Source organism: Cetorhinus maximus, chromosome 13, assembly GCF_964194155.1.
Source record: "Cetorhinus maximus chromosome 13, sCetMax3.hap1.1, whole genome shotgun sequence".
In the NCBI taxonomy this organism is placed as follows: domain Eukaryota; kingdom Metazoa; phylum Chordata; class Chondrichthyes; order Lamniformes; family Cetorhinidae; genus Cetorhinus; species Cetorhinus maximus.
In genome coordinates, this window is record NC_135891.1 from 101,952,427 (window position 1) to 101,972,688 (window position 20,262).

General features: G+C 45.8%; 1 long non-coding RNA gene across 1 annotated transcript in view; it reads right to left on the minus strand.

Moving 5' to 3' along the window:
• Positions 1-8,975: 8,975 nt before the first annotated feature.
• Positions 8,976-20,262, minus strand: part of LOC144689241 (uncharacterized) — a 39,655-nt gene continuing 28,368 nt past the window's right edge. Inside the window, exon 4 of the long non-coding RNA XR_013578605.1 lies at positions 8,976-9,170. This is a non-coding gene — a long non-coding RNA (uncharacterized LOC144689241). The remainder of the gene's footprint in view (positions 9,171-20,262) is intronic.

Genomic DNA, 20,262 nt, shown 5'->3' on the forward strand with positions numbered 1-20,262 from the left:
ACCTATTGCTGGCCCTCTATCCAGCTCTACCTGTCCCACCCCCCTCTACCAGCTTATATTTCACCACATTTCTATATTTCCTTAGTTCTGATGAAGAGTCATACGGACTCGAAACATTAACTGTGTTCCTCTCCGCAGATGCTGTCAGACCTGTTGAGTTTTTCCAGGTATTTTTGTTTTTGTTTCTGCTCCTTACACTTGAAATTCATTCATTTTAGGGCCCCCTTGTTTGGGGACCCTGTGCCATGGCACAGTGTGTTTCATTGTAAATCAACCCCTGTATGGTTCCATTGATGAAAAATACCCAACCTAACTAGTGTGACACAGTGAGGTAGTCATTGGAAAAGGTTATTGATGCACAATGTCAACAATTCTGTTTCCCATCTCCTGTTTGGAGTTTCTTTCACTCCATCTTTGGAAGGGAAAAATTATTCACTTGTTCAATGGAAGTAAAAACCACCACAGCAAGCACCACACAAAGGAAAAGCATCATCTTATATTAAGACCGTGATTTAAACAAAGATGACGAAAAATTCTAATGTAGTGTGTGGTATATAACTGCGAGACATGTCGTATGTGGTCTAAGCTGCCAACGTCATGGGTGCAAAAACCACATCCACCTTGAAGAGTGAGTACATACCTTCTTGATAATCTAATTTAAAAACATATAATTTATTCTGGGACTATGAAGAGAAATCTACCAGTCAAAGGATGAATATTTAACTTGTGAAAAGCGAAAGTGAAAGTAGATGCATATGAGATAAGGATTAATAGTTAGCAGCAACATGCCGGATTAATTCTCAATTTTTTTCGAGAGGTTTCTTTGAGGATTATATTGAGAGTAAAGTGCTCATAAAATAAATAGAATATCTCGCCAGTGAAGATAGGCCAGGCATTTTTCATTCATACGAAATAAACAAAATAATTGACATGCCTCTACTGCTCATGAATAAGTAATGCTTCATAATAGAGAAAAATAATTGGAAAACTTCATCCATGCTGGCTAGTTAGGGAAATCAGATTATAGTAAAATACTTTCAAAACTTTCACACTTGTAAGATTATTTACAAGCGTTTATGACAGTTTTTCAGTTCAAACAGATGTCACAGAAAGGCATCATTTTGGTATTTGCAGAGCGGTATCATTTTGATCACTGACTCACCTGTCTTTAAGAAAAATATATTTTTCAGCAATTACTGTGATTCAAAGGTGTGGGAGTTTTGATGGTAACATTAGTATGACAAAGTGATTCTCCTTAACCTGAATCATAGTTGTGCTACCTACCCACACAGAAAGTGTTGCTTATGACATCACCACCTCTATGGGATATCGAGAAAATCTTCCATTCAGCCAGCTCATATTTTCCACAGGCAGTTCTTGGTCATCTGAGATTGTACATAAACGCAATACAACAGTGATACTCCACAACATATGGACAAAGCTCATATTACAGTAGTGAATTCAGTTTTACTGCAATTTATGTGCTCAGTTTAAGAACATAAGAAATAGGAGCAGGAGTAGACAATTTGACTTTTCAAACCTTGTTTCATCATTCACCAAGATTCATGGCTGATCTTCTACTCAAATTCACCTTCCTGCACCACCCTATATCCCTTGATCCCAATAGTATACAACAATCTATTAATCTCTGTCTTGAATATGCTCAATGTCTGAGCATCCACAACTTACTGGAGTAGAGAATTTCAAACATTCACAACCTTTTGAATGAAGAAATTTTTCCTCATCTCAGTTCTAAATGGCCAACCCTTATTCTTCAACTTTGACCCCTAGTTCTAGATTCCCCAACCAGGAGAAACATTCACCCAGCATCTACCCTGTCAAACTGTTCCACTACAGCTATAACATTGGCACCTACCCGGCAATGTGCTTTTTGTGGACAGGACAATATACCCTGTCCACAAAGAGCAGGACAAATCCAACCCAGCCAGTTACCACCCCATCAGTCTACTCTCAATGATCAGTAAAGTGATGGCAGGTATCGTCAACAGTGCTAGCAAGCAGCACTTACTCAGCAATAACCTGCTCCCTTGGTCCAAACCAGGACAATAGAGCTCAACTCAAGAGGTGAGAAGAGAGTGACTGCCCTTGACATCAAGGCAGCCTTTGACCGAGTGTGGCACCTAGCAGAACTGTAGTCAATGGAAATCAGGGGGGAAACTCTCCATTGGTTGGAGACATACCGAGCACAAAGGAAGATGGTTGTGGCTGTTGGAGGTCAATCATCTCAGCCCCGGGACATCGTTGCGTGAGTTCCTCAGGGTAGTGTCCTAGGCCCAACATCTTCAGCTGCTTCATTAATGACCTTCCCTCCATCATAAGGTCACAAGTGGGGATGTACGCTGCAAAGGAGCCCGCTTGATTGGCAACCCAACTTAAACATTCACTCCCTCCACCATCAATGCACAGTGGCATAGTGTATACCATCTACCAGATGCACAGCAGCAACTCACCAAGGCTCCTTCAACAGCACCTTCCAAACCCGCAACCTGGGCCAGCAGTTGCATGGGAATGCCACCACCTGCAAGTTCCCCTCCAAGTCACACACCATCCTGACTTGGAACTATATCACCATTCCTTCACTGTCACTGGGACAAAATCCTGGAACTCCCTTTCAAACAGCACTGTGGGTGTACCTACACCACATGGACTACAACAGTTCAAGAAGACAGCTCAATACCACCTTCTCAAGTGCAATTAGGAGTGGGCAATAAGTGCTGGCTCAGCCAGCATTGCTGACATCCCGTGAAAGAATAAAAAAAACCTTAAGAATTGTATATGTTTTAGTGAGATCACCCCTCATTCGCCTAAACACTAGTGAATATAGGCCTGGTTTCTCCTTACAGGACAATCCCCAATAGGGCAGCAACCAGTCCAATGAACCTCCATTGGTCCCTCTAAGGCAACTGTGTCCTCATATCCATACTTGGGTAGGAAGACCAAAACTGTTCACAGCACTTCTCACCAAGGTCCTATATAATTGCAGTAAGGCTTCTTTATTCTTGTACTCCACTTCCTTTACAATTAAGGCAAACATATCATTTGCCTTCCTAATTGCTTGCTGTGCCTGCATGCTAAATTTCTATAATTTATATACAAAGACCCCAGGTCCCCCTGTATACCAACATTCCCCAGGTTTTTCACCATTTAAAAAGTATCCTGCTTTTTTATTTTTCCTACCAAAGTTGATAACTTTACATAAAAACAGAAAATGCTAGAAAAACTCAGCACGTCTGGCAGCATCTGTGGAGAGATTTCAGATTTCCAGCATCTGCAGTATTTTGCTTTCGTTGATAACTTTACACCTCTTCGCATTATATTTTTATTAATGGAAAGAAGTTTCTGAAATGCATAAATAACTTGGTGATAGAATAGAAACATATTGTTAAACGTAAAATATTGCTGACAAATAAACGTGGTTATCTTAAAATAGCCCTTTCGCATAGCGTGATAATTACTGTCAAATGAAAAAATAAACTGCAAATGCTGGAAACCTTAAAATAAAAGAGCAAATTGTGGAATAATACCAGTCCCTTGGTACCCATAGAGATGGTAGGTATCTTAATGCTTCAGGGGTACATCACTGATGGGAATTGGAACCTGGAAGATAAGAGAGACCCTTAAACATGCCAAAGAAAAAATGGGAATGAGTCACCTGCTAGGAATACAGATTCCATCATTGAGAGGAATTTGTGGACTAAATAGCCAGCATATACTTTTTTGAAGAAGTGAATAGAGGTGAAATCTGGTGGTGACATGCAAAGTTTCTCAGCGAGTCATGAAAAGCCATTCAAAAAAAAAAGGGCATGAAAGTAGATAGTGGGTAGGGAGTTCAAGAGGGCAGAATGTAGTAGCTGAGCAAAGAGCAGCAAAAAGATAAGGATAGCAACTGAGAACTGAAGAATATAAATAGAAACAGCCAGCAGAAAGAGATCACTAAAGTATGGCAGGGTAAGGATGTGCAGTGGTTTATAACCAAAGATGAGAACTATGAGATCCAATTGCCTCAGCATTGAGAGCGTTGGCACCTGGAGATGACAAAATTGAAAGGACCATCACACTTCGTGCTAGATTTTGTGGGTTTGGTAGTATAACGGTTATGTTACTGGACTATGAATTCAGAGGCTTGGACTGATGATCCAGAGACCTGAATTCACATCTCACCATGACAGCTAGCAAATTTAAATTACATTAACTAAACAAACCTGGAAGAAAAAGCTAGTATCATCATGAAACCACCAGATTGTCATAAAAATCCACCTGGTCACTAATGCCCTTTAGGGAAGGAAATCTGATTTACCTGGTCTGGCCTATTTCTGAATCCAGACCCACAGCAGTGCGATTGACTCTTAACTGCCCTCCAAAATGGCCTAGCAAGTCACTAAGCTACATAAACTGCTATAATTAAGAATCAGACTTGACTGGCCACCCAGCATCAACCAAGACATCAGATACAGCAAATACAAACCCAGCCCAGTCAGCAATCCTGCAAAGTCCTCCTCACTAACATCTGGGGACTTGCACCAAAATTAGGAGAGCTGTCTCACAGACTAGTCAAGCAAGAGCCAGACATAGCCATACACACCAAATCATACCTTACATCCGATGTCCCAGAATCCATCATTGTTGCTATGTTTGTCCATTTTCACCTGCAGGACAGAACAATCAGAGATGGCAGCACAGTGGTATAGAGGGGGCGGGGGGGGGGGGGGGGGGGGGGTGGGGGGGGTGGGGGGGGGTGGTGGGAGTGGCTTTGGGAACCCTCAACATTGACTCTGGCCCATGAAGTCTCTTGGCATCAGGTCAAACATGGAAACAACCTGCTGTTTACCACCTACTGTCCTCCTTCAACTCCATATTGAAGAAACAGCGAGGATAGCGAGGACACAGGATGTACTCTAGGTAGGGGACTTCCATTTTCAAACTGAAAGTGACTCAGTAGCACCACTGCTGACTGAACTGGCAAAGCTCTGAAGGACTTGGCTGCCAGATTTGGCCTGCGGAAGGTGGTGAAATAACCAACATGAAGGAAACTACTTGACCTTGTCTTCACCAATCTACCTGCTGCAGATGCATCTGTCCATTACAGTACTGGTAGGAGTGGCAACCCGGCAGCCTTTGTGGAGACAAAGTCCCATCTTCACACTGACTACATCCTCCACTGTGTTTTGTGGCACTACTATGATTCTAAATGGGATAGACTCAGAACAAAAATGGCAGCTCAAAACTGGGCATCCATGAGAATCTGTGTGCCATCAGAAATAAAAGAATTGTATGTCAACACAATCTGTATCTTCTGGACAGACATATCCCTCACTCTACCATTAGCATGAAGCCAATTCACTAACACCAGTTCAATGAGGAGTATAGAATAACATGCCAGGAGCAACACTAGAAACATCTAAAAATGAGGTGCCAATCTGGTGTAGTTACAACACAGGACTCCATGCATGATAAACAGCAGAAGCAGCATATGCTGTAGACATAATTAAGTGATCCCACATTCAACAGATCAGATCAAAACTTTGCCATACTGCCACATCCAGTCATGAATGGAAGTGAACAATTAACAACTAATGGCAGGAGAAGTGTCCACAAACATCCCCAACGCCAATGATGACAGAACCCAGGACTTAAGCAAAAGACAAGGCTGAAGCGTTCACAACCATTTTCATGCAGAAGTGTTAGATGATTCATCTTGGCCTCCTCTTGAGGGCCAACCATTGCAGAAGCCTGTATTGAGCCAATTCAATTCACTCAAAAGGATATCAAGAAATGGTTGTGCGTATTGGATACAGCAAAGGACAGCATCCCAGTTGTAGTACTGGAATTGTGCTCCAAAACTGGTTGCACCTCTAGCCAAGCTATTCTAGTACCAGTTACAACACTGACATCTACCCAACAAAGTGAAAAATTGCCTGGGTGTGTCCTGACCATAAAAAGCAAGATAAATCCAGCTGGCCAATTACTGCCCCATCATTGTACCCTCAATCTTCAACAAGTGATGGAAGGTGTCGTTGACAGTACTATTGTGGTTGCACTTACTTGCCAATAAACTGCTCATTAATGTTCAGTTTGGGCAAGGACCAATTGACTCCAAGGGCAGAATTTTACGGCCCCTCACAGCGTTGGGATTTTATGGTTCCACTGAAGTCAAAAGAGTTTTGAATGGCTCACCACATGTTATGGCCCTGTCCCCGTCCTGTAAAATTTTGACCCAAATTTCATTACAGCCTTGGTCCAAACATGGACAAATGGGCTGAATTCTAGAGGTGATGTGAGAGTGGTTACCTTTGACATTAAGGCAGTATTTGACCAAGTATGGCATTAAGAAGACTTAGCAAAATTGAACTCAGTAGTGATTGAAGAGAAAACTCTCCACTGGCTGGAGTCATGCCTGGAGCAAAGGAAGATAGTTGCGGTTGTTGGAGACCATTCAACCCAGGTTCAAGACATCGCTGCAGGAGTTCCTGAGGGCATTATCCTAGGCCTAATCATCTTCAGCTTCTTCATCAATGACCTTCCCTCCATCATAAGGTCTGAAGTGGGGATGTCCACTGATGATCGCGCAGTGCTCTGTTCCATTCTGAAACCCTCAGACAAGGAAACAGTCTATGCCCTCATACAGCATGACCTGGATAACATTCAGGTTTGGACTGACAAGTGGCAAGTAACATTCATGCCACACAGTTGGTTAAATACATGCGCTGTCACAAATCCGGCCCAGTTAGGGCCTTACTTATCTTAATTGCAGAGGCAGGCAGCCAAGCAGGTTCCCACCCACCCCTGGGAAAGTTCCACGACAGTGGGAGTGTGTCAGGGAGCCATCCCGATGCGCCAACCTCCTATTTTCCCAGCCACTCCCTCTATCGCCAACCCTGTCTCCATGGGACTGGGAAAGTTCAGCTCTTTGTGTCAGTGCTGGCATGTTGTAACCAAGCATTCAAAAGAAAAGGAACTCTGTATGTACAAGAAGTTCAAAGCTAACGATTAACTTCTGTATCAGATGTACTGCAGAATTCTTAAGCTTGTGGGAAATTAATTTATTTAGTTTTACAAGTGGTCATTTGGTAGTACAGAACTTGAGTATTGCTGGAAAAGACATTTTGTCGAAGCTTTTCATCTCGAACTCATCAGGTTGTGCTGTCTTTCAGTATTGGGTCAATTCTGGAGGCAGCTATCCCTCTTATCATTGCCTTCATTGCACCACTATTCCACAGAAAAGCAATAAGCATATTTTGGGATTCTTAAATTAACTGTGAGCACTCACAAACCGCAAAGAAAACATGACTTATCATTCAGCAAAATAGGATGCAATTAAGCTGTTTCCATACATTTTTCAGGCTAGGTTTGGTTTTTGACAATGCACAGGATAAGGCAGCAAAAATTCAGAGTTGAGAGTCTTGTTAGCTGGGGATGTTGTCAGGAACAGCGCTTGCATTTACCATGCCGGGACCACACTTCCTTAGGCAATCATTATTAACTGAAGATGCTGTGGTAGATTTAATATTGACATTTATATGGAAGGTCTGTATTTTCAGCATAGTGGTTCTTAAACATTTTTCAGCCCAGGTTGCATCTAATTAAATGTATTGAAAGTTATAAAACAACAAAATAGTTTTGCTTATAATTTAAGTACAACCATGCACATTATTTATGTGCATTCCTGAATGGAAAAAAATGCCGTTGAGAAATTGGTAATTTAAATTGAAAAGTTTTAAAACAAATTAGCAAGACTTTTATCCCTCACTGAAAACCATTATTGTTCAATTTCCTACATTAATTTATATTTATTGACATTTTAGAAACTTTTTAAAAAGCTTTTTGTACAATAATAACCTTGTTAGTAATAGATCCTATGATTCCTAACTGTGGGCAATGCTGTTTTGGTAGCAAAAATGTGCTTTGAATTTATTCTGTACACAGGAACTATTGGTATATTTGCTAGCTTTGAGGCTAACATACTTTTCACTAGAGCGTACAAACTGGATTACCTACAGCTGACATAGAAAAATCTCAGTTATCGCTTTACTTTTAGATATTCTCAAGATACTGCAAGATTGTTTATATTCTTGTCAAAACTAATTCAGGAACATACATCCTTTAATCCTGTGTGATATAAAGCCAATTCAAGTAACACAAATTCTACATTTAACAATGTGCATCCTGACTGTTGATCATGATCCTCAAAGCAATCTGTTTAGTTTCTGGTGTTAGAGGTGGGCGCCTATTGAAACAATTCATTTGATTGAGAAGGAACAGCCGAAATGAAAGAAAGAAATTTTAGCTTCCTATTTTAAACTTCAGTGGCTTTGTTAAACCTATGTTTGTCAGCATTTTAAAAAGTTTTCTTTGGAAATTACTTTAGTAAATTAAACTAAATGATCATCTCAATAAAATAACATGCTTATCTAATGATTGTAAAACAAGCACAACATACAGAGCACTCAGTGAAGGCATCTGGTTGCAAGATTAACCTCAATCTGATAAATCTCCCTGTATCACATCTGTTTCATTGTGTGACTATAAAATGAATGGTGCATTAATTTGATCCTTTTTCATTTTGAAAATAAGATCTTGTTTTGCTTTGTCTTTTTCAACGAAATTTGGTCAGCAGGCATTTAATGGCATTAAAATGGTTAATAGCTGATCTTTCATTATTTTAAATCTTGGATTAAACAGCCTGTCTATTGAGGGGCTAATCATTATCCCAACTCTGATAAGTACTACTATCTTGGAACACGTTCCACATTTTATTTTTTTCAATAAATGAAACTGAAGTATTTTGGCTGTTTTCTATTAACAATTGTGCCAGGAAGGTATGCAAAAATCTTGTTACCATGCTTTATAAGCATTCATAGTAAAATTTGTTTAACTGCATTGAGGCATATCATTGATTGTTCTAATCTTTACTTTTCCTGAAACATTTTAATATTTGCTTTCACAAATAGGTCAGCACTGTCCCCTTTCAATTCAGAATGGATGCCACTATGTGACAGAGGCCAAAGTGATTACTTTGGGTGTGTCCATTCCACAGCATTAGGAAGGGTATTTATAATCAGTAAACAGGCAAACATTCTATTATTTTTCCTCATATTCTCTGTCCAGTCCTTGGTGCTCTTTGTTGTATTTTTGCAAATATTTTTTTGGACCTGCAAATAAAAATACAAACAGACTAAGAACAGAGATACAGATTACAAGCACACTGTTGGTCAACATTACAGACGACTTAGTCCAACATTAAAGTTCCTCTTTAAATTGTCCAAATTACATCCAAAGCTCACATATGATTTTATTTGGTTACTGCTCCCAAACCAATATCTGTGGAGCGTGAGGTGCCTTGAGTAGACCGAAGTTAAACTGCTGACTGTACATCATTGCAGGTTGCACTTTGATCAGCGACAATGAATTACTGTCATTTAATGGTTGGAGCTCTGTGTCTGTTAAGATAAGTAGATGGCAGTGGCACACCATGACTAACATTAAAATTCTTAAAGATCGAGTTCTTGTGTTTTGTAGGCTGTCCATTGATCCATTTGGAAAATTTCAAAATGTATCTTCAATCAGAGTGGAATTATATGACATAAAGTCAAATTCAAAACTACTGTAAATAAGCTGCAGTGTTGCATAGAGATAAAAGCAAAGAACTGTGGTTGCTGGAAATCCAAAACAAAAACAAAAACAGAACCTGTTGAAGGGTCATGAGGACTCGAAACGTCAACTGTGCTCTTCTCCACCGATGCTGCCAGACCTGCTGAGTTTTTCCAGGTATTTTTGTTTTTGTTTTTGTTGTGCAGTATTCCATAGGTTGGTCTTAGTCCATTCGAGAGTTAGGTCAGGGCCTGATCCTGCCACTTTCATGTTATTGCTTTCCAGAAATCATTTCTCAACAGTTAAAAAGTGGCAGAATACCTGGATCATAAAATTGTGCAAAGCATATAGGAGGATGAGGAGGTGGTGTAGTGGTATGGTCATTGGCCTAGTAACCCAGAGACCCAGGGTAAAGGGGGTCTGGGGACCTGGGTTCAATAAAAATCTGGAATTAAAAGCCTAATGATGACCATGGTGTTGATTGTCATAAAAACCCATCTGGTTCACTAATGGCCCTTAGAAAAGGAAAGGGAACTGCTGTCCTTAACTGGTCTGGCCTATATGTGACTGCAGATCCAGAGCAATGTGATCCAGCAAGCCACATTGTTGTATCATATCGCTGGAAAGTCAAAAGGGAACGGGACAGATCACCAGGCATCGACCTAGGTACCAAAAACGATAATGGCAAGCTCAGCTCTGTCAACCCTGCAAGTCAACCCTCCAACCCTTACTAACATCTAGGGGCTTGTGCCAGCATTGGGAGAGCTGTCTCACAGCCTGGTCAAGCAACAGTCTGACATAGCCATACTCAGGGAATCATACCTTACAGCTAATGTCCCAGGTACCACCATCACCATCCTCAGTGATGGGGGAAACCAGCACATCATGTAAAAGATAAGGCTGAAGCATTTGCAACAATCTTCAGCCAGAAGTGCCAAGTGGATGATCCATCTTGGCCTCCTTTGGAGCACCCCAACTTCACAGATGCCAGTCTTCAGCCAATTAGATTCACTCCATGTGATATCAAGAAACAGCTGAAGACACTGGATACTGCAAAGGCTATGGGCCCTGACAATATTCCGGCAATAGTACTGAAGACTTGTGCTCCAGAATTTGCCACACCCCTAGCCAAGCTGTTCCAGTACAGTTACTACACTGGCATCGACCCAGCTATGAGGAAAATTGCCCAGGTGTGTCCTGCACACGAAAAGCAGGACAAATCCAACCCGGTCAATTACTGCCCAATCTGTCTACTCTCAAATATCAGTAAAATGATGGAAGGGGTCATCAACAATGCTATCAAGCGACACTTGCTCAGCAATAATCTGTTCACTGACGCTCAGTTTGAGTTCCGCCAGGGTCACTCAATTCCTGACCTCATTACAGCCTTGGTTCAAACATGGACAAAAGAGCTGAACTCTCGAGGTGAAGTGCGAGTGACTGCCCTTGACATCAAGGCAGCGTTTGCTTGAGTGTGACATCAAGGAGCCCGAGGAAAACTGGTGTCAATGGGAATCAGGGGGGAAACTCTCTGCTGATTGGAGTCATACTTAGCACAAAGGAAGCTGGTTGTGGTTGTTGGAGGTCAATCATCCCAGTTCCAGGACATCACGGCAGGGGTTCTTCAGGGTATTGTCCTAGGCCCAACCATCTTCAGCTGCTTCATCAATGACCTTCTTTCTATCATAAGGTCAAAAGTGCAGATGTTTGCTGATGGTTGCACAATATTCAGCACCATTCGCGACTCTTCAGATACTAAAGCAGTCCATGTCCAAATGCAACAAGACCTGGACAATATCCAGGCTTGGGCTGACAAGTGTCAGGTAACATTCGTGTCACACAAGTGTGAGGCAATGACCATCTCCAACAAGAGAGGATCTAACCATCAGCCCTTGACATTCAGTGGCATTACCATCGCTGAATCCCCCACTATCAGCACCCTGGGGGTTACTATTGACCAGAAACTGAACTGGACTAGCCATATAAATACTGTGGCAATAAGAGCAGGTCAGGGGCTAGGAATTCTGTGGCAAATAACTCACCTCCGGACTCCCCAAAGCCTGTCCACCATCTACAAGGCACAAGTCAGGACTGTGATGGAATACTTTCCATTTGCCTGGATGAGTGCAGCTCCAACATCACTCAAGAAGCTCGACACCCTCAGGGCAAAGCAGCCCGTATGACTGGCACCCCATCCACAAACATTCACTCCTTCCACCACCGACGCACAATGGCAGCAGTGTGTACCATCTACAAGATACACTGCAAGAACTCACAAAGGCTCCTTCAACAGCACCTTGCAACCCAAAACTGCTACCAACTAGAAGGGCAAGGGCAGCAGACACATGGGAACACCACCACCTGGAAGTTCCCCTCCAAGCCACTCACCACCCTGACTTGGAAATATATCGCTGTTCCTTCACTGGCGCTGGGTCAAAATCCTGGAATTCCCTCCCTAACAGCACTGTGGGTGTACCTACACCACACGGACTACAGCGGTTCAAGAAGGCAGCTCACTCCCACCTTCTCAAGGGCATTTAGAGATGGGTAATAATGCCATCCTAGCCCGCGAAGCTCACATCCCATGAATGAATTTTTAAAAAGGAGAAAATAGTAATAATTTATATGGGGCTGAATTTTCTGGCTGGCGAGGGGGGTGGTGGCAGAGAGGGAACAGGAGCAGGCGTGGACCTATTCGTCGCCCGCGGTTGCGTCCGCGCCACCATTTTATGCAGGCGAGCCAATTAAGGCCCGCCCACCGTGAATCGCAGCTCCCGAGGACATTGGGAGTGGGCGGGTAGCAGCGGGACTGCAATGTTTTAAAAAGTTGCTGCAGCCTTTCAAAGGCTGTGAATCACGGCCAGTGGAGGTGCTCCCCGGAGCGCTGCTGGTGAGCAGGCCGGGCAGGAGGGTAGGGCAGGGGGGCACTGTGCATCTCGTTTCTCTGATGATTGCCTTGCTGCCCTCCTCGAGGAGGTGGCAGCATGGCGGGAGGTGCTGGTCCCCCAGGATGGGGGGAGGAGGCCCCCCCACATGACGAAATGTGCCTGGGAGGAGGTGGCGGAGGTGGTGAGCTCCCGCGACGCAGTGCGGTGCACCTGGATCCCGTGTCACAAGCGCTTCAATGACCTGTTGCACTCAGAAAGGGTGAGGACCATGTTGGCATTGGTCACTTAACCCAGCAGGTCAGCTTTCCCCCCTGGTGTCCCCCCCCAGCAAGTCTGAGTGTAGTGACTGAATTGAATCATTGACATCATGTGTCCTTCGCTGGGTGGGCCAGCAGATATTGCCCATGCCAAGGTCACCCTGAGAGGGTGGTGATGAGATGAGTTCTGCCCCTGCAGCATGTGGTACACTGAGACCCACATGACTGTTTTGGGGGTAACCTGGAGGAGCTGCACCTGGGCACAGTGCTGGACTCCAGGACATGTCAAAGTCAGGGTGATGAGATGCTGGGAGGGGAGCTTCAAGGTGGCGTTGGCACCGATCGATCTGCTGCCCTCTGCACTCCACATGCTGGTGCCTCCTGGCTATGGAAGATTAGACCGTGTAGTGCCTAATGTGACGTAGGCAGCATGTGGCCAAGTGGGGGGAACAGGCCTGGCATCTTTGTGTGAGTGTTCGGCAGCAGCGGGGTGAGGGGGCACTGGAGCCCTGCAATGTCCCAGTCTGGTTGGGGTGGGCCGTCTGTGAAGAGATTCCAGGTACAATTTTCACTAATCAATGCTCTTCTCTCCTTCTCAGGAGAAGAATGCACATAATGCCGCTGAGCGGGTGAGGACTGGTGGAGGGCCAGCACAGTTAGCAATTCTCAGCCATTTCGAGCAGGAGGCCCTAGATTTGGAGAGGCGCCATGCGCCCAGGTCCACTGGTGTCGGTGAGGCTGGGGTGCCACGGGCAGGTATGTTTGCCCAGCAGTGAGGTCAGCATTGTCCTCCCAACAGCCATGGCAGTGCTGAATGTTCAGTGATTGAAGTTTGCAACATGGCTTGACCATTGCGTATGGAAGGATGAGCGCATAATGATCCAGGGGACAGGGATGCACATTGTCATCGTCTCCACGTTAACTGATCCAATGTCCTTGTTCTTCCTTTCAGCATCATCGGAGCAGGGCCGGGAGGAGGAGCAGCAGAGGCCCCCTCTCACACCTGAGGGCCCTGAAGTCTCACCAGTGTCACACCATCTCTGCCAGGCAGGCACCAGCACAGATACTGGCACCTCGATGGGAATTAGAACATCGGCTAGTGTCCCCGGGCACAGCGATGAGGGAACTTCACAGTCGCTGGAGGAGCTGGCAGAGACAGAGAGTGCCCATGGCGCCAGCAGTCGGAGGACTGCAGGGGCCCAGGCACATGCTCAGTTGGTGCCTGATGATGTGCCTCTGGAGTTGTCCGCGATGCAGCAAATGCAGGAAATGCGGCCGGGTGTGCGGGAGCGTCTGGGGGAGATACATGAGGCTATGCTTAGCTTGGTGTCCGTGGTGGAGGAATCTACATGGACTGTTGCTGAAGCAATGAGCCTCATGTCCGAGTGCCGTGCGTCATCCATGGAGAGAGTGGCGACTTTCGTGGAGAGGTTCCTCCAGGGGACCCATCAGAGCTTCCTGGGGATGCGCTCGGACCAGCAAGCCCTCACATCGGCATTGACCTCAGCTGGTCAGTGCCAGTGTGGGAGGTGGTCTGGGCACCAAGTTTCCCAGCTCGGTGCCCATCTATCCACGGTGAGCAGGGAGGTCTGAAGTGACCTCATGTTGGTGCAGCAGCTGCCTGTCGTCTCTGCGGGCTCCTCTCAGGGCGCTCTGGGTGAGGGCAGCAGCTCCTCTGCCCCTCTGCCAGTGACCGTAGCATCCGATGAGGCTGCGATGACTTGGGAGATGCCAACTGTGGAACTGGCAGCTCCCTCCCAGGCGGGGCCAGCACAGGCTCCACGGGCCAGAGGACGACCGCCAAGGTCATTGTGGCCAACAGGACAGCAGCAGAGCCAGCAGGTTATCTCAGATGCCAGTCCCAGCGAGGGGTCAGCACCAAGACGTAGCACCCGAAAACGTAAACATAAAACACCTTGGGAACACCACGGGTTTATCACTGGGGCTTTTGTTTTGGCCTGAGATGATGTCTTTATGAGTTGGTGTGATTTTTAACACCTTTTTCACTTTGTTTCATTAAGTTTCTTTGGTTGCGATAAGAAATTCAGACATGTCACCATTGGCTGTGGGAGCCTCTTTTCTTCTGCAGGTGGATGGTTTCCAATAATGTTATGAGTGTTTTGTGTGACATTCAGCTTCATTAACAAGGACCTTAGTTAATGTTCCTAACGAGGCAGATTTTGCACTTAGTTTCGAATATGGATCCTACAGCCCAAGCTTATTCTGGAGGTCCATATGTAGTGTGTGAGCTGAAGGTTCATTGGATTAAAGCCTCCCGGGTGTCCCTGCCTCCCTGGAGTATGCCCGGGTCAGCGTCTACCCCCTCAGCATTTCCCTGTGCATGCTCATCCTCGGATTCACTGCTGGACTCATCGTGTGCAGCCGCAGCCACTGCGTCGACGTCTTCATCGTCCACTGTGTCCCCCCCTTTCCAGCACAAGATTGTGCAGAGTGCAGCATGCAACCACTATCAGCAACACGATCTGGGGGGTACTGGAGTGCGCCCCCTGAGCGGTCTAGGCATCAGAAGCGCATCTTGAGAAGACCGATGGCTCTCCACCACAGCCCTTTAGAGGTGTGGCTCCTATTGTACCACTGCTCAGCTTCTGTTCTTGGATGGTGGAGAGGCGTCATGAGCCACCTTCTGAGGGGATAGCCCTTGTCACCCAGCAGCCACCCATCCAGCCGGGCTGGAGCACTGAAGAGCCTCGGCACCTGGGAGTGTCTGAGGATGTAGGTGTTGTGGGAGCTGCCTGGGTAGCTTGCACAGACTTGTAGAATCAGCATCCTGTGGTCACACACTATCTGCACGTTCATGAAGTGAAAGCCCTTCCTGTTGACAAAGGCACCGGGCTCTCCCGCTGGCGCCTTGATGGCCACATGTGTACAGTCTATAGCACCCTGGACACGGGGGAAGCCAGCAATGGCCACGAAGCCTCTGGCTCACTGTGTCAGGCTTGCCTGATCCCAGCGGAAGTGGATGAAGGTCAATACACGCCTGAACAGAGCGTCTGTCACCTGCTTGACACAAGTGTGGACAGCTGATTGGGAGACACCGCAAAGATCACCCACCGAGCCCTGGAAGGAACCAGAGGCATAGAAGTTGAGGGCAGCTGTGACCTTCAGAGCCACTGGCATGGGGTGTCCACCCACACAGTTAGGAGAGATCTCAGGGCCAATCATCTGACAGATGTAGTTGACTGTCTCCCTTGAGAGACGGAGCCTCCTTCGGCACTGCACCTCAGACATATTGAGGTAGCTGCTTCACTGCCTGTAAACCCTGGCAGCAGGATAGTGGCGTCTTCTGCAGCCCCTTCCGCCTTGGACTACCTCTTGGCCCTGCACCCCTTTAGCCTGCACCTGACCTCCCAAAGGTGGCTCCCCTGGAGGCTGAATGTGCATTCCTGGCCTCCTCCCCCTTCTAGCCTTCCCTTCCTCCTCAGAGGAGAGGCCTTCAGTGGACAGTTCAGCTCCCATTCTCAGGCTAAGGGAAGCTTTCCTGAAACTTGCAGGCTCAAAATGATTCCTCACTGCGGAGTGCTGACCTGAAGGTTGTGAGTCCAGACCAAGCAGCTGGAATGTGTTTTGAAGTATTGCAGATCACACAGGCAAGTAACAGTAACTCAATATTTGACAGAGCACACTTGCGACCCCACTGGGATCTCTTATCCCGCCCGTGGATGAGGTTTATACAAATGTGTCCTACCCGCCTGCCCATTGCGCCGACCCGAAGATTGCACGGGCGCCGAAAAATCGGCATCGATTGGCACCTCAAGGGCCTTAAGTGGCCCGTTAATTAATGGCGGGCGCGCATTGGAGAGCATTGCGTACCTGCCCAATGAAATATCGCGATGGCGCACTGTGACGTCAGGACACTCGCCTGACGTTGCCTTGCGTCATTTTACGCCCATGTGTGCAGGACCCGCCCCCCGCACGCCAACGGGAAAATTCTGCCCATGGTTAACTTAGCAAAAGCCTGTTTCAAGTAAGATGAATGAAGAAAGGAAACCTTTTGCCCTTGATGCACTGTCACTGGATCAGAATGTGATGGAATCCAAGAATTGGAACTAGCCTAGGATATGGTGGCACTGTGGTTAAATTATTGGACTAATAATTCAGCAAGACTGGGCTAATAATCCCATGACATGAGTTCAAATCCCAGCATGATGGCTAGGGAATTTAATTTCAATTAATTAAATAAAATCTGGAATAGAAAGTTAGTATCAGTTATGGTGACCATGAAATTACAGGACTGCCATAGAAACCCATCTGCTTCACAATGTCCCTTTGGGAAGGCAATCTGCAACTCTTACCTGGTCTGGTCTATATGTGACTCCAGTCCCACAACAATGTGGTTGAGTCAAAATCGCTCTCTGGAATTGTCTAGTAAGCTATCCACTTATATTCAAGAAGTTGCCTCAGCACTACCTTCACAAGGGTAATTAGAGATAGGCAATACATTGCATGAACAGGATTTGAGTGTCAATTATACTGAAGAATTCAGGAAAGGTTAAAATCAAGCACTCGGGCTGAAGAGAAAAAGAATTAAGTAGTAAACCCATTTAAGCATTGACCTGACATTCTGGAACAATGGAAGTGGTTACGGAACCACTCCTTGTCACCCAACTCATCAAGGGTAGGATCATAGAATATTACAGCACAGAGGGAGCCCATTCAATTCATCGTGCCTTTGTTGGCTTTTCGATAAAGGTATCCAATTTGTCCCAATCCCCAATCTTTTCCCCGTGAAAACTGCAAACTTTCCTTTGCAAGTATATATCTAATTCCCTTTTAAAAGCTACCATTGAATCACCTTCCACCGCCCTTTCAGGCATTGCATTCCAACATTACCATGTCTAGATAACAATATTAACAGTATTCTATCTGAAAGCAACAGGAGTTATGCATCAAGGAGCCCACATTTGGGAAAGGGTGGAGTGGTAGAGTGAGAGGTGTTTTAATTTTCTCTCCTCGGGCTCGGCCAGATGGATCCACAAATTTAATGACCCAGCCTGGGAGGTCTCAAATAGATCAGACAGACATATGTTCAAGATCAGTTCAAACAAAGGCTGCAAGATACAGGTTGGGGGTAGACTGGAAACTAAGGGCATTTTACGTCCCACGAGCGAGCGTCCCAACGTCATCGCACACTCGCGTGATACTTTGGTCGGTGGGTGCATGCCAGAATCAGCAGCACACTTGCTGACAATTAAGAGGCCTATTAAGTAAGGCCCTTAATCGAATAATTAAAAGCTATACTGAAAGCAACCTTACGGTTGGCGGGCGGGCGAATTGGCCAGGCAGCCTTTGGATTTTTTATGAAGCCTCATCCATGGGCGGGATGAGGTTTGCAGCAGTAATTAAAAGGAAATAAACATTTTTACACACCATTTTTAATGTGTCCCTGTTCATGTGACTGAGTCACATGTGGGGACATGTTTCTCTCTTTTTAAAAATGTTTATTTTTGAGTCCACAATTCTTCAGCTCCCTGGTGCAGCTCTGTGCCATGGGGGAGCTAACAGTGCGCGCTCTGCCGCACATGTGCTGACTTCAGCGCTCGCCCTCCTCCCGCCCCCCCCCACCCCTGCAGCGCCAAGCTCCTCAGTGCGCCTTTCATGCTGGATGGCCGTTGATTGGCCGGCTAGCATGAAATCGGGGTCAGGGGCCGATTGCGGGCAGCGGACTGTTTCCCGGCCGCTCCCGGGCCTGCCCGACGAGCTCGCCCGGAAAATCCTGCCCTAAAATGTCATCCGGTCAGATAACAGTGGGGGCTAATGAGAAGGAAAATAAAATAAAGATAAATACCCTCTCTTCTAATAAGGATGAAGTAGCGTGCTTTCTCACATTATACATTATTCGAAGCATTACAGAAGAAGTTTAAGAAGCCTGGAATTACTATCCTGTTCAAATATGTGAACTCTGCAGAATAAGCCAGTTTCTTGTCTTTACATCGATGTAATCTCATGAGTGTTCACGAGTTTAATCCACTGGAAGATTGAAGTTCAAGTGAGGACAGGTGTGAGGATCACAACGTCCAGCTCATAGAATAATAGAATCAAATTGCTATACCCGCTTTCCATCAACACCCAGCCCACCATCCAACCCTACCGCCGAATTTTGCTGTCAGTCACCTCGGACTAAAGAACTGATTGTGAGAGACAAAGCAGAAATCAATGATACTGATCTGAGAAAATATCTACACCAGACCCGAAATTTGTAACAAGGGACTTGCATTTTACCTGCCCCCATAGGGCAAGATATCGGCAGGGGGCACATAAAATCGGGTGGGTGCCCACCCCACCACCTTCCCAGCCACCCTGAGCTCACCTCCATAATGCTAAATTGGCAGCCACCCGCCATATATAAATAGATGATCAAGGGTTAATTGGGCTTGTTACCAAGCCAGCTGACTGCAAAAATGTGCTGCCCGCACCATAAAATGGCGGCAGCCTGTTCTTTAATATAAAACTTTCAAAGGGCGGGAAGGAAGAGGGGGAACTTTCTCCAGGGGCTGCCCTTTGCAGATGGGGGCAGCCCTCCTAAAATAGAGACCCCCCCTTCTTTCTACCTATCTGCTGCATTAAACATGCCCAACCACTCCACACCCCTCCCTTACCTACCCAAACCCTCCCTGCCCAAGATGCCGAACTTACCTGTCTGTGGGATCCATTGGGTCTCCTTTTCCTTCCTGGTTGTAGTCCTGGCAGTACCCGCTAATGCTCTCTTGGTGCCGCTGGGCCTGATGGAGCTGCTGATTGGCAGCTCTTGAATATGGGACTTTCTCCCCAGCGAGGGGCAGAAGTCCCACAATGCCCTGTTTAGCCCACCCGCAGCGCATTATGGCTGCTGAGAGGGCTGGCATGGAGCAGGTCAGCTCAACTCCGACTCTGCTTCAGGGTGGTGGGTGGAGCTTGTGAGCCATTCTTCAGTTCCTATGTAAGTTTATGCTCTAAGGCTCTATAAAATTTGTTTCAATTGGTATCGGCATTGTGTAAAAGATTATAAGATATTAGAACAAGACTTCCTTGATGAAACTTTTTTTAAAAAGTATTATACTTATAATAAACATTGCTAACTCTAATGTTTAAGATTTACGATTGAGTAGTTGTAATTCATGGCCAACCTTTGGATTTTGACTGAGTTTACAACAACTCTGCCTCATTGAAATGATTAAAATGGCCCTGAATCTGCTTGGGCTTTTTGGTGCTATCTCACAGTAACTCTGACACAGTGGAAGGCCCTGGAATTTGTAAGTTCACTAGGAGTTTCTTGGGGAGCATTGCCTAGGGCTGAACCTTTTCCTGCCCTAAACATGGCCCCCTACCTTCAGTCTCCAGGTGGGCACATGAGAGGGACATATTTTTAAAGAGAAATATTTCTCAGCTGCCTTACAAGTTGGGGTCAGTGGGAGGGCACTTCACCGAATGACAAATGGTCACAGCACAGAAGGAGGCCATTTGGCCCATCATGTCTGTGCTGGCTCTCTGAAGGAGCAATTCACCTTGTG